The sequence below is a fragment of the Heptranchias perlo genome, chromosome 26 (assembly GCF_035084215.1).
Source record: "Heptranchias perlo isolate sHepPer1 chromosome 26, sHepPer1.hap1, whole genome shotgun sequence".
Taxonomy (NCBI): Eukaryota; Metazoa; Chordata; class Chondrichthyes; order Hexanchiformes; family Hexanchidae; genus Heptranchias; species Heptranchias perlo.
In genome coordinates, this window is record NC_090350.1 from 25,635,707 (window position 1) to 25,662,558 (window position 26,852).

Here is a 26,852-nt window from a genome sequence, read left to right on the forward strand (position 1 = left end):
AAATTGGGCTGTGTCTGAATTCCCAATATGCCCTCCTGCTGCATCAAGTTCTGTGCTGGGAGACTATAGGGAAATATTTGTCCCCTATATCTTTTGCCAATTCCATATCTGTAAGTGGACCATTACTTCTTTTCCCCAGAGAGTAGTACCATCCTGGAATACACATTTCTCAAAATATTTTGGTTTTCGAATTCACTACCTTAACCCACTCATGAAAAAAATGTAAGAGAGTTGTAACAAAGGGTGAGTCATCACTTGGACCGATCTGGCCTGGCCTACGTTTAAAAAAAAATTGATCATTTCTTTACAGATTGAGTTGTCTTCATGCCAAAAATGAAAACTTGCAAACAATACCACAACGTGGCAGCCTTACCCTTTTCGGTACTGTGGGCAGGTTTCAATACTGAAATAAAATTACAGATGTACTTTTTTAGTTTTATGCTAATTCTTAATTAAGAACTGTTTTGAAATTTGATGTATATTTCTAATGTTCATTTGTAATAATTAGCAAAAGTAATTTATACTATTTCAGATGCAAAGGTGAACTTCTTTGAAAGATAAGTAGCATAAACAAGTTTGGTTTTATTTTCACCTTAGTTTCATTGTAGCATTAAGGCTGATTTGAATTCAGGACTACACACTGCTCCACTTACTTTGATCTTTTAAAACTCCACCTCTCCCCCTCAAAATGGCTGATTCTTGTGCTCAGTGAAACAAATTCCAATGAAGTATTTTCTCTGCCATCAGGGACTTTATCTTTTATAAAAAAAACGACCTGAGTTAACGTTACCATCTTGAGACAGATGCCACAGTTATGGGGCTTTGGGTTCCAGGTAGAAAGCACCCAATTGCCACTGGCAGTGATTTTAGAGATTTACAGAAAAGACTGAATTGCTGCTAACGGTCAGGTTATGGGGTGGCTCAACAAGCAAAAAGACCTTAAACTTTATTATTTATTTTGAAGGTATTGCAAACCACTAAGAGCCAAAATAAGTATCAGACTTCCATTCTGCACTAACAACACTGAGGTAGATTTTCAAGTCAATTCTTTATTTCATAGAAGTGACAATACCTCCTTATATCTCTCATAAGTAGGTTTCTTGCAGTTTCTATTACCTGAATAATCATAAGTATCTCTTTATATAAGCACGCATTAATGTAGGTAACTTCAATGATCTTCGGTTATTGTGCCTGTGTGGTGCCTGCAGCTGGCTTCTGCTTCATAACATTTGCGAAGAAAATGAATTTACCATCTTCATTTGTATGTTTGGAATCACTTAGCATATAAAATTTTTAAACAAATGCTATTTAAATGTATTTCGAACATGAGGAGCACTTAACGTGGTTAACAAAAACATCACTCGCTGGTGGTGATTTCACAGAGAATTCCTCCCTCTCTTCACTCCAATCTTCTGGCTGAAACAAGATTAGCAACCTAGAGGAAGAAAAGACAACACACTCAGGAAAAACAATGTGAACAAAGATAAACCTGAGATAAGTTTGGCCAGAGTCTCAACCCAAACCCCAAAGCTAAGTGAACCATAGCACAAAATACACAAAAAGTCAAAGGTAGCCACGCTTAGAGAAACCATAGGGATAAGAGGATGTGGAGAATTTCAATGTTACAATGGTTTAGTAGGCTGTGGCCTTCTGAGGTTGAGGGTTAGACACCTCGCCAGGGTAATTCAAGGAAAGTTCTGAATTCTCTCCGACCAATGTTGTATGCCTGACGTGGAAATACTTGGTGCATAATTTTAAAAATATAAGATCCATTTCTCGTATCGTAATTTCTCACTGTAATGAAAGCAGCGGAAATCATTACCTCACTCAGTTTTTCCTCACTCCTACAATCTTCAAGCTTTTAAAAATACAAGCTTAGCGTCACTTAATCACTATTTCCTGATTGACCTTGTCTTCTCTTTTACTCTTTTCAACCTTAATGGTGTCCTGAACTATGGGCCTCGGCCCTTCACTCTGGTTTCTCAATAAAAAAAAAGCCATTAACCTTTGTGTTATTTCCTATCAATACCGGCTGCCTGATCCAAGCTTTTACTATCTCTTGTCACTGGGGATACATGGAATAGGGCTTAAACACAAGCTCTTTACAGTAAAACCTAATGTACACAGAGTAAAGGTATAGAGATAACCTCAAGCCTCAGAGTCCCTGAGAGAGGCAGAAATGTGGCCACAGCTGTAAGAGGAGTATCTTACAATCAGCCTGTTAAAAGGATCAGTGGCATGAAGCCACCAACCAGCCTAACCTCTCTCCTCAAAGAAACACACAAAACAACAAGTCAAAATTGAAACCATTGCTTAAATCTTTCCACAATGATCTCAGTAGTGTATCGGTAAACCCAACCATGAGATTTAAATTGATAACCAATTAAAGAGATATTGTCTTGATCACTGAAGAGGAAGAACAACTGAATGGTTGCACATTCAGTTCGATTTTGACTTTTGGGCGACCGACCGGCGAATTGTGCTGGCAGCTCGCCCATTCTGGCGACGAAAAGGACGAAGCTATTTTGAGAACCTGGCCGCTTTTAAGTGTGACCGGTGAGCTGCGGGCACCATCCGATGTCCCGAAGCAACTTGTCAGATTCAAGGCAGCAAGGTAAGTCTGGGGGAGCGGGGGTGGGATCTGAGGCAGTCGTGGCCCAAATTACTTTTGGGGGCCCAGATAAGAACTCCTGCTCCTCCGGGTTGCACAAAAATAATATCAAAATTACTTTTTCCAGGGCCTCTTTGGCTCGATTTCCAGTGAAGCTGGTCGGTGGGTGCACAGCGCATGCTTTGACAGACTCTAACCTCAAATAGCAATCGGAGTCCTATGCACCTCACGGGACCCCAATTTGCATAATAAAAGAGCATATTACCGCCTGAACAAGCAGTTCCCCTCTGAAAGTAATTGTGGGCCGATAACGGGGCGCTAAGTCTACCGACCCTATTTTTAGGTCATTACTACCCATTAATGCCGATTTTGGAAAGTTTAAATCTGCCCCATTATCAAGTATATCATATCATATTGTCTAATAAATACAGAAGAAATGCTGTCTAACATTTTTCAGCAAAGAGGTCTTCTTTAATGTTGATTTATTGTTTCTAATTCCAAAGATATTGGGCTCAGTTTTAAAAGGGCAGCAGGATGGCAGCAGCGAAGGTGGGGGGGGTCAATGGGCACGCGGCAAACCCGGATAATAAAAACTTGCCTGTCCCCACGTAATCGCAATTTAATTGGTGGCCATTCATCTTGATTCCAGGTTTGCCGTCCGGAAGCTGCATAGTGGGCGGACTGCGCACTCGCGTGGCAGGCTGTCAGCTGGAGCGTGTGGATTTAAAGGGCCATTGCTCCAATGGATTTTGCTGGAACAAAGAGCTAGAAGACCCAATGGAGCAGCACAGGGGCAAGACTGCTCCAAGATTCAGTGATGTCTCACTTCAGCTGCTACTGGCTGGGATGAGGAGGAGGAGGAGGGAACTATTTTGCCCGGCCGGCAGGAGGAAGCGCCCTGCCTCTACCACCAAGAAGGCCTGGCTTAAAGTGGCAGAGGAGGTCACCAGCAGGAGCAACATCTCCTGCACCTGGGTCCAGTGCAGGAAGCGTTTCAATCACTTAATTAGGTTAGCAAAAGTGAGTACACTTACTGATTCACTTGCATTCCGTAGCCAAGGCTACTCCATCACATCACTCCTCACACCCATTTAAGGCTCATCCTCAACTTACCTGCACTTCCTGAGCACTTCCTCACCTCCCCTTTTGTGACCCCACCACGACCATTCACCCCAATCCTGATCCAATTTGATGTCTCTGTTTCATACTCACCCTCTGATGCACCTCTTTCTCGGTCAGCCTCACCCAAACCAATGCATTCATCGCTTGGCCACTTCACCATCACTCACTCACACATCTGGACTTTCTCCCCTGCTAGAAGAGAGTGCAAAATGCACGGGAGAGGACGAGGACTGGAGGGGGGGCCACAACAAATAGTGGTCCTTACAGACTTGGAGGAGGCAGCCCTGGAGATCAGCCTCACCCTCAAGTGCCTGACCATCAGGGACGCTGAGACTGGTACCCGACAAACGTCTGCTGACACAACTTTAACATTCATCACACACAACATGAGTTGATGTTAACAGTGATTGGTATGTTGAACACCTCATCTCAATATGACACATCTGTGATGATGCTTAATATTGCCTTCTGTTCTCTTACAGGCCCTTCAACGACTGCAGTGATGGGAGAGGGCGATTCCTCAGAGGAGCTCCTGGCCTCTGAGGGTACACCGTCACATCTTAGCAAGCCATCCACAGCGCAGATACTCACACCTCAGTGGGTCCTAGTAATCAGTTAGTTAGGTTGGCATCTGGTGAGACACCACACACAAGTGAGCACGAGCAGACACTGGTGGCAGGGGCAGCTGTGGAGAGTCCGCGTCGGCGGGCGCACTCCTCTCCAGGCTCTGCTCAGCTGGATGCAGATGCTGAACCCCGGGGGCTATCCTTTAAAAGGAGAGTGATCGAGGGACAGCAGCACATTTATGAATTACTGGAACAGGTGCCACGCACACTGTCCACAATAGTGCAGAGGATGGAGGAGTCCAACTCCTACATTAGTGGAATGGTGGCACAGGTACGGGAGGGAATCTCTGAGAGATTGTCGCAGGGATGTGAGCCATGTCTGAGATAGTGTCGCACGTAACTGCTGAAATGTATGAGATAGTGTCGCAGGTAACTGCAGAAATGTCTGAGATAATGTCACAAGTAAGTGCGGGAATGCCTCTGATGGAGAGAAGGCTAGCCTCCGTTGAGCTTCAAGCACGGCTCACAAATGAGTCCATTCAGGCCCTGACAATGGCCATGCGGACTCAGGGTGAACAACATTCTTCCGCCTTAAACAGGCTGACAGATACTTTAGAAGTGGCCTTACAAGGCATCACATATGTCCGCCAAACTGTTGTCCAGCAGGGTGGTAGGAGTGGTGTGGGCTTGGCCTAGGAGAGGGATGCTGGCGAAAGAGGACATGGAAGTGGGGCACTCAGAGCACTCCCACGACTCACCTGTTGCCCCCTCTCAACCAGTACCCGCAATGCTGCCTCCTCTCCAGGTGGCTGAGTCAGCCACTGCACAGGTGCAGGTGGAGCAGTCTTTGGAGGGGCCCTCACGGGCTCCAAATCCCAGAGGGCGTAGGCAGAAAGCATCTAAACAGTCCGGCCATGGACATGAGCAACCTGCCACTACCTCTGCTGCAGCCACAGGGGATGCACCACGTAGAAGCGGTAGGAAGAGAAAGGCTAAGGATTTGTGATCACGATGGGTCTGCAAAAGGGTATCAGACAGACTCATGTTTTTCATTTATATTTGGTTTATGATAAAGTCACATTAAATGTTATCATTCTCACCACAGCTGCCATATCTTGCCCATTCTTGACTGGCTTTTGTGATAGGGCCCTTTAATGTTCTTCACCATGAACGGCAACACTTGATCCACCCACTGGGAGACTTTACAGTGAGTGTATGTGTAGTTGCAGGACTGTTTTGTGCAGGGAGCGGGGAAGGCGGGTGGGAGGGTGTGCTGGTGTTGGCGCTGCGCTTTCCAGGTGGTGTGAGGACTGGACTATTCTCACTTCCTGATCTTACGAGAACCGTTCACATATCAGTGACTCCCTGGTCTCACAAGCAGCCAGGTGAGCTGCTGCTCTGCCCATGGGTTCGTTCTCCTCCTCCTCCTCCTCCTCCTGCTCCTCCTCAATATGGATGGCAGATGTGGATGGTGAATGAGGGGATGGGGCCTCCTCAACCAGTACCCCTCTCTGTTGCGCAGGTCACAACACACTACTATAATGCGACCCACTGGTGCGTATTGAAGCGCTCCCCAGAACGATCGAGGCACCGAAAACACATCTTCAGCAACCCTATCGCATGTTCAATTATAGACCTGGTGGCGATGTGGCTGTCATTGTATCGACGCTGTTGCTCGCTGACGGGGTTCCTCAGAAGTGTCACGAGCCACATGTGCAAGGGGTATCCCTTGTCCCTGATGAGCCAGCCTTTAAGGATGTTCGGTGAGTGGATGAGGCCCGGGATGTTGGATTCCCTCAGAATGATCGATTAATGGCAGCTGCCAGGGAATCTGGCGCGCACGTGAAGAAATCTTTTGCGGTGGTCACAAACGAGCTGAGCGTTGATGGAGTGATAACCCTTTCTGTTGATGAACAGTTCGGGCTCATGTGGACGTGCTCAGATTGCTATATGGGTGCAATCGATTGCATCCTGTAGACATGGGAAGCCAGCCACAGCTTAGGAAGCTACAGATGTCTGCAACCACCTGGCGACTCACTCTGAGCCTCCGTATGCACTGCTCCTCAGAGAGGTCCAGGAAGCTGAGCCTCGGTCTGTGGACCCGTAGTGCCTCCTGTGATGTTGCTCCCTTTGTTGTTGCCCTCTGTGCTCTTGTGCGGGTGCCTGTGGCGCAGCATTGTGTTGTGGAGCTCCAAATGGCGGAAGTGCACGCTGTGCCTGGCGAGGATGCTGATGTTCCTCATCCTCGGATGTACTGGTGAATGCAGCCATCGCGCCCCCCCACCACCCATCCTGATGGTGTCAGTTTGAGGGGGTCCGAAAAGTTGGTAAATATGTGTAAACAGAACAATTCTGAGTGGAAACCAAGAATTTTCAGTCTAAACACAAAAATCTCCCAGCCAAAAGTTTGCCTGAGTGCCCTGCTGCAATAACTCACCTTTTATCCCCATCTGTCAAACAGGGATTTAAATGTCCAAATGGCTGCCGGCTGAAACACGACTCCTTCTCCATGGCGTGTTTCACACAGCACGGGAAACACACTGAGGCAGCGTTGAAATTGCTTGCCAGCATAATTAATTACATTGATGCACATTTCAAATGCTATTAGTACTTGAATTGTTGGTTTAAATACTGTCCTGCCGGCTTTAATTGCCGACGGGACTTCTGGGTTCGGGAACGGCGCCCGCACCCAGATGACTCTGGGTCATGCACGTTCTTCAGCGGTGTTGGAGCCGGGATTTCTGCCCGCTCCAAAAAAACCACAATTTCTTTTGTGCCCAATGCACCCGGACTTTCATTTTAAAATTGAGCCCATTGTAGCAATCTTTTAACTGTTTGTGCCTTCTAGAGTCATACATCATACCTTGTCAACGGTACAGTGTACTCTCTTAATTCAAAGTTACTCAATTCGAATAATTTCATAATTCAGTCTTTTAAGCACAAAATTCTTACTTTCCTATGTTATATTGCTTAATTGAAATATTTTAAAATCTGAAATCAACTTTAAATTAGGAGTAGGCTGTACTAGTAAACAATTCTTATTAGCAATAGTAATAGAATTTCTCTGAGTCACTTTGGTTCAACTACAAATAAGGAGAAAACAGGAAATCTGTAGGAAGTGTACTGTAGGGCATGCAAATTTAGTAGCTGTCGGTGTATATCATAAGAAATTTAAGAGTGATTGTGATTAGCTGGCCATTTAAGTTTCAGTATTGGAGTTTTTCATCAATCTATTAGTAATTCATTTGAAAAAAAAAGCAAGAAATAAAATAAACATTATAGATTTCAAATCAAGTAGTTTAGAGGTCCAGAGAGTTCAAAGAATATTCCTTCCTGTCTCTCCTAAAAATACCAATCCTCAAGTATGTAATGGGTGATGTTCCCACATAACTTCCCACACAAGCCTTTCCACCATCTACAAGGCACAAGTCAGGAGTGTGATGGAATACTCTCCACTTGCCTCGATGAGTGCAGCTCCAACAACACTCAAGAAGCTCGACACCATCCAGGACAAAGCAGCCCGCTTGATTGGCACCCCATCCACCACCTTAAACATTCACTCCCTCCACCATTGGTGCACTGTGGCTGCAGTGTGTACCATCTACATGACGCACTGCATCAACTCGCCAAGGCTTCTTCGACAGCACCTCTCAAACCCACGACCTCTACCACCTAGAAGGACAAGGGCAGCAGGTGCATGGGAACACCACCACCTGCACGTTCCCCTCCAAGTCACACACCATCCTGACTTGGAAATATATCGCCGTTCCTTCATTGTCGCTGGGTCAAAATCCTGGAACTCCCTACTTAACAGCACTGTGGGAGAACCTTCACCACACGGACTGCAGCAGTTCAAGAAGGCGGCTCACCACCACCTTCTCAAGGACAATTAGGGATGGGCAATAAATGCTGGCTTTGCCAGTGTCGCCCACATCTCATGAATGAATTAAAAAAAAACAGACTTTTAAAGGGCCATGAATAGTGACCGGCAATTACTAAACACACACACACACCTCTAATACATATATATATATGTATATGTACAGCATAGTGTATCTCAAATTATAAATAATTTACAAATCTCTGATTTTGTGCAGTTCTCTTGCCTGTCACTACTTGTTCCCCATACAACCTTTACATCACAAAAACTGCCTACACCACAACCGTAGCATCGGCCATCTTTGCCCCTGCCACAGCCCATCTGCTGTTGAAACGTTCAATCATGCCTTTGTCATCTCCAGATTCAACTAGTCCAATGCTCTCCTGGCTGGTCTCCCATACTCCAAGATCTGTAAACTTCAGCTCATCCCAAACTTTGCTGCCCGTATCCTATCCTGTACTAAGTCCTGCTCACCCATCACTTGCTAAATACATTGGTTTCTGGTTTGGCTAATGAAATGTTTAAATTCCTTCAAGGCCTTGCCTCTCCCTATCTCTGTAACCTCCTCCAGCCCTACAATCATCCCCCCAAAACTCTGTTCCTTTGACTCTGTCCACTTGTGCTTTCATCCCATCGTTGGTAGCCATGCCTTCAGCCATCTAAGCCCCATGCTCTGAAAATTCCTCCGTAAACCCTTATGTCTCTCCACCTCCCTTTTCTCCTTTAACAGCACCCTTAAAACCCATTTCTTTGAGCAAGCTTTTGCGTACCTGTCCTAATAGCTCCTTCTTTTGCTCCGTAGTCATTTTTGTCTGAGTACGCCTCTGTGAAGTACCTTGGGATGTTTTTCTACATTAAAGCTGCTATATGAATGCAAGTTGTTGTTGTTCTCTAGAATCATTTACATGTTCAAACAAGAGTGATTCAAATCCTTCTTACTCTGGAAGTGATTCATAAAGTACGCATTTCACTGGCACCCTGTTCATATAAAAACTGCCATCAGAAGATAAAGTAAAAAAAAGTCAAAGTGAAGAATGGTACAGAATAATGTAGCAATAGGTCAAACGATGTGCAACCATGATAGTTATCATTATCCTGTTCTAATCTTGGCTGTGGATGAGCCCTCCCTCCTGTACGGTTAGGCTTCTTTAGATGGCTAAGATATGAAGAGTGCTGCAGACAATGATGATCCTGGAGAAACTAGGGGTTGGTACTGCAAGATGCCCCTTGACCTGTCCAGGCCTCTGAAGATGCCAATAATTTGTTCTATTGTAATCCTACTGGATGCTTGGGACTTGCTTTTCAATTCAACCTCTGTCCATGAACCCTTGCAATTGTTTCATTAACAAGGGTTGTATATTTTAGTTTTGGTCTCCTAGGAATCAACCTTCAAATCTGGCTTCTCCTTCAAATAAACCAGGTGCAGGGGATTGCCCTAAAATAAAAGAAATGTGAGTTCTGTCTGGGAACCGGGCATTAACTTGCATGATCTTTTGCTGCTGGTCACTGAATACCTGGTTATTAATAAAGTGGAATCTCTTGTGGTTCAGCATGGATTAGGGTAGCATTCTTGTCTCTGAGTAAGAAGGTGTGGTTTCAAGCCCCACTGCAGACTTGAGCACTTATCTCGGCTGACATTTCAGTGCAACATTGAGGGAGTGCAATTCTGAGAGGCTGCTTTTCAGATGAGACATTACACTGAGAAATTTCTGCTTGTTGGTGGACGTTAAATGGCACTAACTGAAGAAGAGCAGGGAGCTCTCCTGGTGCCCTGGCCAATAGTCATCGTTCAACCAGCACCTCCAAAAACAGATTATTGAGTCATTCAATGGGACCTTGTTCTGTGCAAATTGGCTGCTGCATTTCCTGACTTAGCTATACTTCAAAAAGTAATTAATTGGTTGTAAAGTGCTTAATGATGCGATAAGACAAGCTCTTTCTCCCCACCCCCCCATGAACACCATAGGGATCTGTTTAGAAGCTCGAGTGACGATCAATTACCCTCGACTTTGCGGAATCCTGCAATATGGAAGAATTCTACATAATCATTTGGCTGTTGGTTTTCCATTGGGAAATTGGTAATGATATTTGTCCTGATGATCAAAGCATCAGTGACCTGCTTAATGCACTTGTGCATGGTGGAATGACTGTTGTTGCACAGCTCCCCTGTGGTAGTTTGGGAAGGACCCAGTGGCATAGAAGTTCAGGGTGGTGGTCACCTTCACTGCCACTGGCAGTGGCATCTCTCTAGCTAAATTTGTCTGCAGGTCCGATTCCAGCAGATGGCATAACTGTCACTATCTGCAAAAGCAGTTCTACTCAGACATTCCTAGGCAAGTGTGCCTGGTTCATACACATGGCTGCATGGGTAAGGATGAGCCATCCGTGGTATAGGCAAATCTCCCTGGCATTCTTCTCTACTCTTCTTCTTCCTCCAAAAACAATCAAACACTATACGCGATACGATATGCATTTCAACAAGTTTTGTTGCAGCAACCAAAATTAGCTCAGTTTCCCTTTAAGAAGCCATTTCCTGGAAGGTCAGAACGTCGCTGGCCTTTACCACCCACTATATATGGGCACGCTGTGAGCACTGTGTGATTCCATTGGAAATAGTGAGAAATCATGTTCACCATATTATTAGCATATATTTGTCCATTAAAAAGGAAATACAGCACAATTTCAGTAGTAAACTGGAGAAGCCGATTGCTGCCCAATTTCCCAGCTCCTGCATGTTTTCGCAACATACAATATAAAGATATGTTTCAATTATTTCTCCATTATGTTTAAAATGTGTGTTTTCACTAAATTAATATATGTATTTATCAGTAATTGCGTGCATGTGGGTTTTACTTGGCAACCTTGCTTTAAGAATAGTGTCAACCTTACTTTCATCAAAAATGGCTGCTAAGATTGCAAGCTAAAAAAAACTGCCAATCACAACTTTTTAAAAATTAATTTAAAACTAAGCAAAGTTTTAAATTTGTAAAATTTGAGTTCTGAATGAAGTTTTCTTAAGGTGCACATTGGCAAAGTTTTGCGAAGCAAGCTCATGAATCGAATCTAAGTGTGCTGCCTGCACTTGCACTAGGAGCAAGACCGGGGAGGTAGCTAAATCTCACACCAGGCAGGCCTTAAAGGGCTGCTATTTGAACTTAAAGGGAGACAGCCACTTTAAGGTAAATTGTTGCACACGGGTACAAAACTTTTTTAAATGTAAAGGCTGGAGAGAACCAAAAAGTGACAGGCAAGAACGGAAGGATGGGAAACCTAACATGGAGGCAGAAATCGAAGTTTGTAGTGGAGCAGCACCACAGAGTGTATTACATAGAGATACACGGCCAAGTTGATAACTAAAAGGCAAGTTTCCCATTTGCATGCTACCACCTCAGAGCCTCACCCACCAATTTGGAATGTAGGGTAAATTTTCTATCTTTCAAACTCTAGCTTTCTCCTTTTACATGAAGTATAAATTGCATTCACGTCCCTGTACTAATTCTAGATAAGAATGTGTTCATTTGTAAACGGTCCATTGAATTTCCTGGTTATGTTGCCATTTATCATTTTTTTTTCCAAAAAGACATTGCTGACCCTTTTAATGGCTGGCAAGCTGGACATATGGCAGCATGAAATGGTGAAATGAAGAATACCCTGTTTGACACTCCAAGGCACCCTCCCCAAAGGATAGCAGTGCATTATGTCTGGCGGGAGGTGGTGGCCAGGTTCAACACTGTTTACAATACCTACTAGGCACAGGAGCAGGTGTGGGACAAGATTACACACTTTGTTGAATCTGGCAAGATATGATTAACCTACAGTACCGTATACCAGTTAGGTGACACGAGATTCCATGCCACGTAATGTTGACTGTCAACTTGTTCCACGTTTACCGCTCACCCGTGCCAAGTCCTCACACAACCTTACAGCTCTTCCACTACATCTCATGTATACCCATACCTCAGTAGGGAACAGTCAAGATGTAATACAGAATTGAATGGCCTTGCCATACTCACATCTTCAATGGCTTCACACAATCAAATCGTTGTAACACAAACTTGGTCATTTAACCACACCCAGGATGGGTTGTGGTTTGGGCATATGACAGCCATTAATGACCCCCTTTACTTTGGGAAATGAGCTGTTTGATGATATTATGCAGTCATGTCACGCTATTTATTGGGAAAGTCAATGAAAGTGCTGGCTATGCTGAATAACACATCAGCCATTTGTTTGATACATGTGTAGGGAGCTGATTAGCTGATATATGATACTAACTGCAAATGATTCAGCAGCACAACAGTTAAGGGCAATGGTAACCTTGGCAGCCACTAGCAGTACCATCCTTATGTTGCAAATTGCTAGCAGATGCCCTTGCTGTAGATGGCAGAGCTCTACAATTTGCACCCTGCTGACTCAGAGCAAGCTGAGGCAGTTGTCCTTGGTCACTATCAGATAGGCATACTAAGAGTTGCAGAATAAGGGCTTGTTCCCCGATTGGGCTCTCTTGGTGAGGATAAAGGATTGATTAGCTAACAGGAAACAGAGAGTAGGCATAATTGGGTCATTTTCAGGTTGGCATGATGTAACGAGTGGAGTGCCACAGGGATCAGTGCTTGGGCCTCAACTATTTACAATCTATATCAACGACTTGGATGAAGGGACTGAATGTATGGTTGCTAAATTTGCTGATGGCACAAAGGTAGGTAGAAAAGTAAGTTGTGAAGAGGACATAAGGAATCTGCAAAGGGATATAGATAGGTTAAGTGAGTGGGCAAAAATTTGGCAGATTGAGTATAATGTGGGAAAATGTGAACTTGTCTACTTTGGCAAGAGGAATAGAAAAGCAGTATATTATTTAAATGGAGAGAGATTGCAGAACTCTGAGGTACAGAGGGATCTGGGTGTCCTAGTACATGAATCACAAAAAGTTAGTATGCAGGTACAGCAAGTGATTAGGAAGGTAAATGGAATGTTGTCATTTATTGCAAGGGGAATGGAATATAAAAGTAGAAATGTTTTGCTACAGTTGTACAGGGCATTGGTGAGACCACATCTAGAATACTGTGTGCAGTTTTGGTCTCCTTATTTAAGAAAGGACAGAATTGCTTTGGAGGCGGTTCAGAGAAGGTTCACTCAACTGATTCCTGGGATGAGGGGGTTATCTTATGAGGAAAGGTTGGACAAGTTGGGCCTGTATACATTGGAGTTTAGAAGAATGAGAGGTGATCTTATTGAAACATATAAGATCCTGAGGGGACTTGAAGGGGTAGATGCTGAGAGGATGTTTCCCCTTGTGGGAGAGACTAGAACTAGGGGCCACAGTTTAAAAATAAGAGGAGATGAGGAGAATTTTTTTCTCTCAGAGGGTCGTGAGTCTGTGGAACTCCCTTCCCCAGAGAGCGGTGGAGGCAGGGTCATTGAATATTTTTAAGGCTGAGTTAGATAGATTCCTGATTAACAAGGGAGTCAAAGGTTATAGTAGGTAGACGGGAAAGTAGTGTTGAGATCACAATCAGATCAGCCATGATCTTATCAAATGGCAGAACAGGCTCGAGGGGCCGAATGGCCTTCTCCTGCTCTTAATTTGTGCGTTCATTTCAAGGGATGCTGGTTGAGAGGCCTATGACTCCTGCTTTTCCATCTATTTAAATTAATGGGCAGAAAATCAGGAGCTGTAGGCTCATGATGTCTAGGCAAGCACTTCCCATGAATGTTGCTTCTCACTGAGTGCACCTGATCAGCCCTACATTCTGGTGCCTGTTTATCTTCTTGTCATGCCTTCTTTCATCTTGTACCTCTTCAACTATGAAATACTGTATTTGAGACACTTTTAAAACAAACTTACCCTAAGGAGTAAATAAAATTGACCCCTAAAACATTATTGAAAAAGTATATATTAATAAAAATCATCAGAAATGTGGAAAAAGTTCCAATATAAATAGCTAAAAAAGATATTGCAACAAAAAAAACATGCAAAACCTGTTGTATGTTAAGAACTTGTTTACACATGAAACTTCTCTTGTTCCCAATCTGAATGTGCACACAATGAAAAAAGAGCAAACCTGCTACAAAAGCGGCAGAATTGAGCTGGTAGCTCATTTAAATACTTTTGCTACAAACCTGGGGTCTAAGGCACCAAATGGGTACAAGCACTTCAGCTCACAAAGTGCAGCAGATCACAGAATTGCAGGAAATGGGCTTAGGGCCTAGCCTCTCAATATAATATTACCCTGCGCTGTTGCGTACCCCCTTCACTGTCACACAGCACTGCAGAAAATACCCTGCTGTTCAAAAGTCTGTCCTGTTGGTCTAATTGTAGTCCTGGTTTAAATACAACTTGGGACTGAAACAATAGGTTCTTATTCAACCTGGATTGGGTTGGGGATGGTAATACTGTACTAATAGAGTTTCCTATGCAGTGGTACGGCTAAAGTTCTATCCCCTGTGATGGGCCTCACAGTGAGGAGGTGAATCAGTTCCAGGTACCTCCCAGTGACTTGTATAAATGAGCACTGAGATCCCTTGCCCTTCTTTCAGTGGTGTGTCAGGGAAGAGCTCATGTTATTCAGACAGGATAGTTCATGCTAAAAATGGGTCAAGAAATATAAATTATTAAATGAATCCAGTTTCCTTAAAAGCGAGTAATAGATCTGTGCAACTCGTAATTGATGTGAAAAGAAGTCGTTGTATTATTAACGACTGATAACACAGAGATGACCATGTAATTACTATTGTGATTACCCTTACCTTTTAACTTTAGTTTTGAACCAAACCCACAACACCAGAAGATATTGTTTTGTACACAGTCCTGAAAACTGTCAGATAATTAAAGCACATAGCAGATAATTTACATAAAATGCTATGCGCACATATGTACACATATCAAAGAATAAAACAGTCAAGCTGTTGCTGCTGTTTTGCACAGGCTTTCTGTCTGGTAAGTAGTGTTATGGCGAGACTTATTCGTGTATAGATAGATACCTGTAAACAATGGGAAAGATTGCACCTAAGCCAGTACACTTTTACGTTGTGCCAATATGCTTTTTGTGTGACATTCTTAATTCATTACCTCAAAATGTTCTCACCACTACTACCACAAGTAATACCACCCTGTAACCATTAATGCTTCACCTGTTATACGGTTTAAAATGCTCTCTGTAGACACAACCCAAGTTGATGGGCAAAATCTATAATTGTGGTGCTGGGTATTTTTCACAGTTCAAGTAGGCATGTGTGAACATTTCATACATTAACCATTCTGCTTTACTGAAATCCAAATCGCAACACTGTATAGGTTTATGCTTTTCTTTCCTTTAGATTTATTTTCAACAGTCGGCTTTTCCGCTCAGTTTCACTTGAAAACCCACCACGGTATATTTGAGAACATTACTTCCAGCAGTGGATAGCCGATGTGTTCCAATGGGGCAAACTGCCTTCAGTTGTGGTGTAATTTCTGTCTCGGAGGTAGAAAGGAGGAAATAAAACCAATTGTGGAGCTATGTCGGGTCAATTCTACTGCCTATATTGTGAAAGAATGTTTTCATATACTGAATTATCTGTTGAATTGCAACTGGAACTTTTTCCAAGATCCCTCATGTTCACACAATTAATAATAAACTAAATATTTTAAAGGCTGCATCAAAGTCGTGACTTTTCCTACATTTGTACAAGATGATCTCATTTCAAAATCACTGTTGCAGAACTGCTTCCCATGTGTAAGTTAGCAAACTAAGGAAATGAGTATTTTAAAATTCAAAAGGGACTCTCTCTCACTTGTCCCTGTGAAAACCTTTAAAAATTGAGTTTAACATTTAAAGTAAACATTTTTCTCAATTGTATAAACTCTGAATTTAATAGAAACTTTTAGTATAAAACGATAACCAATTATTAACAGAGTGCTTTGTTTCAGTTCCAGGTAGCAGTGTCTGTATTGGGAATAAGAATGGAATGTTGCTTGTAAGAGTAACTTCATTCTCATAAGGGCAAGGGTCACTTATGACCAAAGCAATTGGAGATAAGCACTGAACCCATACTGAAAATCCAAGTTTCTCTGAACTGGACCAATTCAGATCTATTCATCAAAATCTGAATTTAGTCCAGTTTAGACGTAGTTGGGTTCCAAAGTGCCTACCCTCTTAAAGTTGATGTGTCCGTATCTGCAACACCATTTTCACCATTTTGCCAAAAGGTTCCCTCCATCTTGGTATTTACAATGTAATGGTGGGAGCAGCAAAATTATTTTAATTACAAATCATGTCTTTGGTTCCTGGTGAGCTAATGAGGAAAGCTCAAGTGAGGGACAGCTATGTGTTTGAAGCCTGAGAGCACAATGATGTTTTTTTCTCTTTTATGTTGATCTCAAATTTGGGTAATTCCCTCTCTTCCTGCAGTCTTCACTGCTCTTGTTCTCACTGCTCTTCCCATTTGCATTGCTCTTCTTCCAGTTCATGTTGCTCAAGCTCGAGTCGAAACTCATGCTCTTTTAACTGAAACATGCTCTATTTGTTTTCTCTTTGGCCACTAACCTCACAAACTCAAGTTTGACCTCAGTTGATTTGGACATTTTTAAATCTCACAGTTTCTGCTGTCTTCACTTTTATCTTTTATATGCTCTGAGTTACATTCATCACCAGCATTAATCAGTATCGCAGGAAGCTTCCACCAATTGTTAAAAATGTTAGGTCTGCCTTAGATATTCTCTCAGGTATAGCAGTGCTGGTCACTCCCAAAAGTGGTCTGAATGTCCTACGTTCAGGACTGCACCCGAACTGCCCAATATATCATAGTAGGTACAGCACAGCTCCTTGTGCCGGCTCTTTGAAAGAACTATCCAATTAGTCCCATTCCCCTACTCTTTCCCCATAGCCCTGTAAATCTTTTCCCTCCAATATTTATCCAATTCCCTTTTGAAACTTACTATTGAATCTGCTTCCACCACCCTTTCAGGCATGTATTCCAGATCATTACAACTCACTGCGTAAAAAAATGTTTCCTCATGTCGCCTCTGGCTCTTTTGCCAATCACCTTAAATCTGCCTTCTCTGGTTACCGACCCTTCTGCCACTGGAAACAGTTTCTCCTCCTGTTACTATCCTCCACATTATTTGCTACATTTCTGAGTTTCGTGTCATCTACAAACTTTGAAATTATATCCTCTATACCCAGGTTCAGGTCATTAATATATATCAAAAAGAGCAGTGGTCTTAATACTGACCTCTGGGGAACACCACTGTATACTTCCCTCCAATGTGAAAAACAACCGTTCACACTGCTTTCTGTCCCCTAGCCAATTTTGTATCCACACTGCCACTGTCCCTTTAATCCCATGGTCTTTAATTTTGCTAACAAGTCTATTATGTGGTACTTTATCAAATGCCTTTTGAAAGTCCGTAGACAACATCAACAACACTACTCATCACAACTCTTTCCGTTACTTCATCAAAGAACTCAATCAAGATGGTCAAACACTATTTTCCTTTAACTAATCCATGCAGACTTTCATTTATTAGCCCAATCTTTTAAATACCTCCTCTATTTTTATCCTATCCAATATCGCTACTACCTCCTCCTTTACTGCTAAATGGCAACATCGTCTTGTCTAGTGAAGACCGATGCAGGATATTCATTTAATGCCTCAGCCATGCCCTCTGCCTCCAGAAGTAAATCTCCTTTTTTGTCCCAAATCTGTCCCACCCTTCCTTTGACTACCCTTTCACTATTTATATGTTTGTAAAAGACTTTTGGGTTCCCTTTTATGTTAACTGCTCATACTCTCTCTTTGCCCCTCTTATTCCCTTTTTTAGATCTCCTCTGTACCTTTTGTGTTCAGCCTGATTCTCTACTGTATTATGATGGTGTGATTGTGTAATCTAACAGTGTAGCAGTAGGACCCCCCTGTGATCTAAACTGGATATTTTGTTTATCACAAATGCCTTATGTGCACTGCCCAAATTTTTCAGTCGACAGTGAGACCACACCTTGTGTGCAACTTTGGTCTCCTTACCTAAGGAAGGATATAATTGCCTTAGAGGCGTACAACCAAGGTTCACTAGATTGATTCCTAGGATGAGAGGGTTGTCCTATGAGGAAAGATTGAGCAGAATGGGCCTATACTCTCTGGAGTTTAGAAGAATGAGAGGTGATCTCATTGAAACATATAAAATTCTAAGAGGGCTTGACAGGGTAGATGCCGAGAGGATGTTTCCCCTGGCTGGAGTGTCTAGACTAGGGGTCATAGTCTCAGGATAAGGGGTCGGACATTTAGGACTGAGAACTTTTAGGACTGAGATGACGAGGAATTTCTTCACTCAGAGGGTTGTGAATATTTGGAATTCTCTACTCCAGGGGGCTGTGGATGCTCAGTTGTCGAGTATATTCAAGACTGAGATCGTTGGATTTTTGGACTCCAAGGGAATCAACGGATATGGGGATCGGGCGGGAAAGTGGAGGTGAGTTCGAAGATAAGCCATGATCTTATTGAATGGTGGAGCAGGCTTGAGGGGGCTGTAAGGCCTACTCCTGCTCCTATTTCTTATGTTCTCACGTTCTTATGTAAAGCACGTTCTCGACATGAGGCCTGATGCAAATCATTGAGCTGTTTTATTTTACAGACAGCAACTGAATGTACCGAGTAACAGCTGTAATGATATATCACCTTAATCCAACTACTTCAGATCTCTCCTTTTGAACAAGAAAAATTATAAAAATGTGCCGCATTATTCCTAGTCGTGGGCTCACTTAAATTTCCTGTTCACTTGGTGAGCAAGTTTTCCCTCACGAGGCAAATCTCCCCTCCAGATCTAGCTGGACTCACTTTGATTTAAAACACACCACTCAAATGTAATTCACTTCCAAATTCTTTCTGTGGAAAAATGGTCACAAAGAATCTCAAAATGTAGTTCAAAGAGACAATTTTCTTTTCTTATTATTATGTAGCTAATATAATTTCACATCTTGTAGGCATTCTGTGAATTAAATGTACAGACAATGAAGTAATTTCATTAAATTTGGTAAAACACCTGTGATTAAAAAACAAAGTAACATAAAGCAAGCAACAAACAACCTTTGTTGGCAATGCAAAAAATGTCTGATGAATGAGTTAATGGAAAGTCCTTCACAAGGCACAAAGTTCTGTTTGCAGTAAAGCAATTTGTTTGAAGTTCCCCTTTGTGAATGAGTATATGTATCATCTACTTTACCACCAAAACCTAGTTGCATTTTGCACCATGCTCCATGGGGCCCAGTGTTTCCGCCAAAAAATGTTTCACAGAAGCGTAAAGTTTGTGTGGAGGAGTGGGGATTTGTCGCTGCTATTAAAGACATTCTGTGCTATCAGTAACTCTGTAAAAGAAACTGTGGCCTTTCAACATGCTCAGAGGCCTGAGGGGTGATTTCAACTCTCCCTGACCAGCGGGAACAGAGCAGGGGGAGCAATTAAAATGATGCGGCTCCATTACCCGCTCCGTTCCCCAATTTTAACACCGTTGATTTTGTCGACAGATGAAGTTCCCACCGCATTCTGGCGGGCGTCTCATCAATAAATGCAAATCGCAGTCCAATGATGTACATGGGGCCCCGACATTGAACCCGCTCCTGAACGGGGTGCCCACCGCGGTCGCCCTGCCAGGCAAAACTCTCAGGAAGCCAACCTGCTAAGATAAGTTTAAAAAAAAACTTTCCTTCGTGTTGCCCAGAGGAGTAGGAGTGCTCTTCCGGGCCCCACAAGGAAAATCTGGGCCTCTGCTGACTCGGCACCACCCCCAACCCCAGCTCCCAGCCCCTAAACCCTCCAAACTCCTCCAGCCCTCCCGTCTTACCTTGCTGCTGGTGGACTTCTTCCGTTGCTGGTGGGCAGCCTCCTGGCAGCCCAATTTTCTTTCCACTGAGCAGCTGATCAGTGGGATTGAAATGAGGCCCGGCATTAAAAATCTGCCAGGCCTCCAACTCCCACTCCCACGCGGGATTGCCGTCTGCTTTCATCAGCTTCCCGCGGGGAATTCAAACCGGCCTTTCCATTTCTACTGACCAGTTATTGGGGTGGGGGTGAATTTTATGGTTAAATAAAACAAAAAGTGGTGGTGGGGGAGGCGTTCAGAACTAAAACTGTTTTTTGAATGCATTTTGAAAATTCTTGAAGGGGAATTCTTGCTAGATCTGGGATTACTTAAAGTGTGGGTTTATGATTTGGCGCCACTCATTACATCCAGAATTCTTCATTTTTAAAATACATTTTAAAAAAAAGTTTTCATGAAACTGCAGCTGCTCTGGATCTATTTAATTTTTAGAGCTTCACACAGATGTGAAATCTTTATCATTTGCGAACACATCCACATTACTACGAAGAGCAGTAGAGACTAGCAGCGTATGCCAGGTAATGTCAGCTGCTGATATATTTGATTAGAAACCACATGTCGCAGACAGTGGATGAACTGTGTGGTATGATACTGAGTCATACAGGCCAAGGCAGGTCCCAGGATCAATCCATGTTCTGAGTTAAGTCAGCTGATCTTAACTGGGGCAGTGGTCAGAGTGTAACAACTAGTCTCAGTGTCCCTGGACTTGGTAAAGCATCAGCCAGGGTTGCTGCTTCTGAATGTTATCCTGATGGGAACTGACATATATGTGAATGGCAGCTGAGGACAGGAGCAGGCCCAGCTCTGATGGCTCTCATGGTCGGACAGCCTGTTAGCATTCACTTTCTCAGTTCATAAATGATGAATGGCCACTAATACAGGGTAACGGTGGCCTGCTGGTGCTCATTACCGTCAAGAGGAGGAGGTGGTGGGAGGGGTAAAAGGGACAGAATTAGATGGAGAAACGGGGGAAGGGAGGAGTGAAATTGGCCTTGAGTGGTGGTGCAAATCAGACGATAGCAAATCAGCAGCCCATTTTACTCCCTGCCAAATTTTCTTTTCCATTGACTTAAGAAAACCGCGCGGGATGTAGAAGAGGGCTACTGATTCACTATCACTCGATTTGCATTCCTGCCCGAGACCAATATCATCCCCAAGGTGATTCTGGGAGAAAGGCCCTTTATTAAGGTGGTTCATTGGAATGTGTGAAAAGTGCTGATTGAGTTCTAGAAGTTCAGAAACAACAGTAATGAGAAAAAAAAACGAGTGATATTTGAGTGTGACTGAAACTGAAAAGTCTTCTACTTTCCCATAGATATCAGATGAATAATTTGTAGAGCAGTTGGTATAAATGACTCAACTGATAGAGATTTGAAAATCACTTGCTTTCCATATCTGAATATTAGGCTCTGTTATTTTATAGTTAATTGCTACATAGACAGTCCCAAGACTAAAGCAGTTGCAAAAAGTGATTGCACGATACAGTTTTTAAATTTACTTTTTATAAAAATGGAAAAATGAAAGTTCTTAAAGACCGATTAACAGAAATATTTTTATATCGCAAGTCTTCAGCATTAACTCTAAACTCACATACTCCTACTTGCTGTTTCTGTGTTATGATCCTGATAATTCTTTTTATGCAGTAGCAAAAACCTTGCATTTTAAACAGACTTTTAAATACAGTTGTACCAATTTTAACAAAAAAATTAGCACACGTCAGAAGAGTTTTAGAAATGTTTTCTCAAGTTTTTAATCGATCCACCCTGTTGCCCCATTGAAACACAAATTTCCTATAGGTATGTAAAAGCCTTATAAAAACACAACCCCCATCGTACTCGCAATCAAATGGTGACTACTTCCCCAGGAAACTTTTAAGGCACTTCTACACTAACAGTTATTGAGGTACTGCCAATGTTGGCATTGCTTTCTCGTATAAAGTTGGTGCCTCTAAACACAACCCAACTTTCATGGATCCTGAGAATGGCATTTGGAAATTAATCGCACAGAAAAAAACACCTCTTTCTATGAACCTGGAAGTACATAGGGGCGATAAACAGTAGAGATCAGGGCAATAAACAGTGGAGATCTCTGCTTTCTGCTTGAGTATAGTTTCTACCAGAACCTCAACAGAAATACAAACACTGCTAACGTGATGCCCAGAGAGCTGAAGCACGTCAGACACAGACTATAGGACACTAACTCCCTACATTGCTCTTTTGGTTATTTTTTTAATGACCTGGACTTGAGTATACAGGGTATAATTTCAATGTTTGCAGCTGATACGAAACTCGGAAATGTAGTAAACAACGTGGAGGATAGTAACAGACTTCAGGAGGTCACAGACAGACTAGTGGAATGGTACATGGCAGATGAAATTTAACGCAGAGTGTGAAGTGATACATTTTGGTAGGAAGAATGAAGAAAGGCAATATAAACTAAATGGTACAATTTTAAAGGGTGCAGGAACAGAGACCTGGGGGTGTATGTACATAAGTCTTTGAAGGTGGTAGGACAAGTTGAGAAAGCTGTTAAAAAAGCATATGGGATCCTGGGCTTTATTAGTAGAGGCATAGAGTACAAAAGCAAGTTGCGCTATGCCTTTATAAAACACTGGTTAGGCCTCAGCTGGAGTATTGTGTTCAATTTTGGGCACCACACTTTATGAAGGCTGTCAAGGCCTTAGAGAGGGCGCAGAAGAGATTTGCTGTTTAGCATGCATGTAGACCTGTGATCCAGATCTGCAACCAAGGAACAACATAAGCACTGTCCCACCAATGGAGCTAACACTGACCATGAGACTCAACTTTTGTGTCACAAGCTCTTAGAATCATAGAAAGTTACGGCACAGAAGGAGGCCATTTGGACCATTGTGTCTGTGCCGGCAGTGATCTTTACAGCCAATGATCAGATAGCTTGTAGTTCACCACTGCATTATTAATATAATACATCATATATGTTTTACTATGTTGCTGACTATTTGAAGTTCAGATGTGGAACTAGGTGTACACCTCTTTGTTGAGCAGCAGCAAAAAGCTATGGCACAGGGGGCAGAGGAGGAGGAGGTGGAGCAGGAAGCTAAGGCCCAGGAGAAGATGAGCAGCCACTACAGCATGAGCTCACCAGGTTGATTGGGAAGTTCTTTCCTTGAGAGCTGCCTTTATGGTTAGTTGGACATGCTTTTATGGGGGTGATTTTCTTAAAAAAAAATCAATCGTTATTACTTCTGTTTAGGTAGAAAACAAACTTAGTAAAAAAAAGAACAGGCTGCATAGTTTAAGGTGATGGATTGTGAAGATGGAGGTGAAATTGGGCCGTGTAGCGCCAATTTTTTAGGCTCTATGGGCCAACTAAGTGGTGCGAACGCTTCCGAAGGGAAGTGCGCAGGACACCATCTTGGTAAAGGGGTTTGCATGCGTGCACCTAACGACCACCGGCAGCATGGGGAGTAGGGGGATTATGAGGTGAATCAATGTGAAATGCTGATTTAAAGGGATCGCCTGCTATTTTGGAACTCCACACTTCATCCAACGCACTGTCATAACCTCGCACAGCTGAACAGGACTTAAGGGACATGAAGTATTTAAAGGGATTATGCAGGAGTTACAGGTTAATTGCTGAATTATTTCTTCTGGCTGCTGGTGCATTTGTACATGTTTTTGGATAAAGTTTTAAAAATCTACAAGGAGTGGGCTAGCTGGCTGACAGGCAACAGCAAGGGCACTGGTAGAGTGGCAGGGGTGGGAGCAGCAATGCTGTCATCCTGAGAGAGGTCAGCAGGTTTGTGTTCCATGGAGCCACTGCCACTTGCTGCCTCCTGTTATGCACCAGCTTCTCCTGCAAGAAAGAGGGAAGTGCGTCAGTGAGTGTCCTGCAGGATGTTTGGGTGATGTGGCTGTCATGGTTGAATAGCTGCCAGTGTGTGTGAACTGTGAGTTGTGGGTGTGAGGCTTGCAACAGTGCTCAGTATGTGAGGGTGAGATAAAGTATATGATTTGAACTGTTGAGTATTGTTTGAAAGAGATTGTTGGTAGGTGGGTGATGGGGGTGTAGTGAATTGAGCTGTGGATGAAGCAAGTGATGCAGCTGGTACGATATGCCGCTTGAAACTTAAACTCACTCACCTCGACAACTCGTGTTAAATCATTGAACTTCTTCCTGCACTGCATCCATGTTCTTGGAGCTATGCTCCTGGCATTTACCTCCTCCACTAATTTCTCCCACTGCCTCTTGAGCATATGTCTGGAGAGCCTCCTGCCCCCCTGTAGATATAGATGCCCCTCCTTCTCTCCACTTCTTGCACCAAGGCCTCCAGTGCATCATCAGAGAACCTTGGTGGACGCTCTCGCGCAGATGCAGCCATTCTTCAAAGTACCACAGCACCGAATCACTTCACAAATGATTCCCACCACTTCTTGCAGCCACAATGCACCTCCCCTTTATGAGGTGCAGGCTGCCTTTAAGAAGACCGAGCCACCCATGATATTGGGGCCCCCTGCTAATGTAACAAGCTGCCTGCATCGCAACAATCGGGCGTAAGTAAATCGCGTACCGCACTACCCGCACTCGTTTTCAGCGGTTATACAATTTAACCCCCATTGTATGTGTAATGTGATGTGCTGTCTCCTTGTGCTGTGTGTACTAGAGCAACCTGGTGGACTTAATACTGTTGTACTCCTAAGTGATGTCCTACTGGAAGAAGTAGGATGTAGGTTTCCTACGACATCTACTGTGGACCAACTGGAGATTTATTGGCCTCCTACTTTGACATGTAGCAGACCCAAAGCATTCTGCCCATGCAGGGACGGACTGGCTATATAGGAATTTGGGAGATTTTCCGAGTGTCCCTGTGAATGGTTCCACCATCCGCTATGGTTCCAATATTGACGCCCCCTTTTTCCATGGGAATCCCGAAGAATCCTGCGCCCCTTCGGTGGAACCAGTCAGCGCCTGTACCCATGTTCTGTGGTATCCTGCTTGCTTTAGAGAAATTCTTCTGTCACTTGGCAGGTGCAAGCAAGCAACTGGCAGCAACTTGAGAGCCACCCACCGGTACACGCGCTTCTGCCTGCGTGGCCTCCTGGAGAACGAGTCAGCCATTCAACTGTTCAAACACAGAGAGTTTCACTGCCGGAAGGTGTTAATGCCTTGTTCCAAGAATTGCTGCAACTGTGCTCAACATTCGTATGCCTGAGATCTCCCCTGGAGATGCTGAATGTTGCTCAATGGGAGTCTACAGAGCAGACCTTTGCTACATGGTTTCTACCAACTAGCTGGCAATTCCACTGAACCAGTTTGCAGCATGCTATGAAAGGAGTCAAGTGACTAGTGTGCCCATTCACGCTCCTGAAATATCCTCCTTTTCACAGCCCTTCCCCTGAGGTCAGAATTACAACACAATTCAACAGGGACAATGGCGACACAAGGCTTCCACTCAACAGCAGCTAGTAATTCATCATTACCATCTCCGTCCTTTCTACACCCATGAAAAGTGACGCACTTTGCCTTCTGTACTAAATGACAAAACCCTGCTGAAATCGGCGTCTCTGGGCTGGCAGCTGCTTCAAGTGATGATGATGTGGAGTACTGCAGCGTGGTTTGTGGCTAAAAGGGTCTGACACTCTGCTTAAGAGATTACGGCATAAATAGCAAGAAGAAAAAGGCACACAATAAGTACATGTGCATTGTTAGGCATGTTGTTGCTGCACATAGGGTAAAGGACACATTTTGTGATGCACCATTGTCATTGCTTTACACTTGCTGAAACACATTCGCACACATAAGCTGTGCATCTATATTAGCACAAGAAGCAGAGTGTTCCTCTCCCTGGTTTGTGCATCATCCATGCCATGTACAGGCTCCCAGCTGATGATTCCATAATCACTTGTTCAAAAGTTTTTGAATTCCATCAATCCCCTCCCCATTGTGCTTGGTATCTTATGTTGAAGGTGGTCCTTTTCTGTAAAGAGAGGAAAAATGTGTGTTTGAATGAGCAGATATTTTAGGCAACAGCAGTAAAGTATTTTGCCGACAGAGCTGAGATCATTGTAATTGTCAACTATTATGTGTGCATAATTACAGTGAATCTTCAATCTTTCTCAGTTGCATCTTTCGAGGTTGTACATTTTTTGCTCTGCTAAACTAGTTTTAAATCATGTTGATAACTTCCCTTTGTGTTTCAACTTCATCAATTCATGTTAAATATATTAAAATATTCAAACAAACATGTCTGATACCTATTGCTTACTTCGATGTCAGGGGCTTCACACACTTCGCCCCAGACAAGTGCCAGGCAATGACCATCTTCAACAGGGGAGAGTCAAACCACCTCCCCCTGACATTCAACAGCATTACCATCGCTGAATCCCCCACCATCAACATCCTGGGGGGTCACCATTGACCAGAAACTTAACTGGACCAGCCATATAAATACTGTGGCTACAAGAGCAGGTCAGAGGCTGGGTATTTTGCAGCGAGTGACTCACCTCCTGACTCCCCAAAGCCTTTCCACCATCTACAAGGCACAAGTCAGGAGTGTGATGAAATACTCTCCACTTGCCTGAATGAGTGCAGCTCCAACAACACTCAAGAAGCTCGACACCATCCACAGCCGTCTGGGGTAGAGAATTCCAAATATTCACAACCCTCTGAGTGAAGAAATTCCTGGTCATCTCAGTCCTAAATGTCCTCAGTCCTAAATGTCCAACCCCTTATCCTGAGACTATGCCCCCTAGTTCTAGAATCTCCAGCCAGGAAACAACCTCTCAGCATCTACCCTATCAAGCCCTCTCAGAATCTAGTATGTTTCAATGAGATCACCTCTCA

The 26,852-nt window shown here is 43.4% G+C and overlaps 1 long non-coding RNA gene across 2 annotated transcripts in view; it reads right to left on the reverse strand.

The window, feature by feature from the left end:
- Nucleotides 1-1,098: 1,098 nt before the first annotated feature.
- Nucleotides 1,099-26,852, reverse strand: part of LOC137342827 (uncharacterized) — a 69,296-nt gene continuing 43,542 nt past the window's right edge. For both annotated transcript variants that reach the window (XR_010967355.1, XR_010967354.1), the window contains exons 3-4: nucleotides 24,152-25,986; nucleotides 1,099-1,435 (exon numbers count right to left, since the gene is read on the reverse strand). This is a non-coding gene — a long non-coding RNA (uncharacterized lncRNA). The remainder of the gene's footprint in view (nucleotides 1,436-24,151; nucleotides 25,987-26,852) is intronic.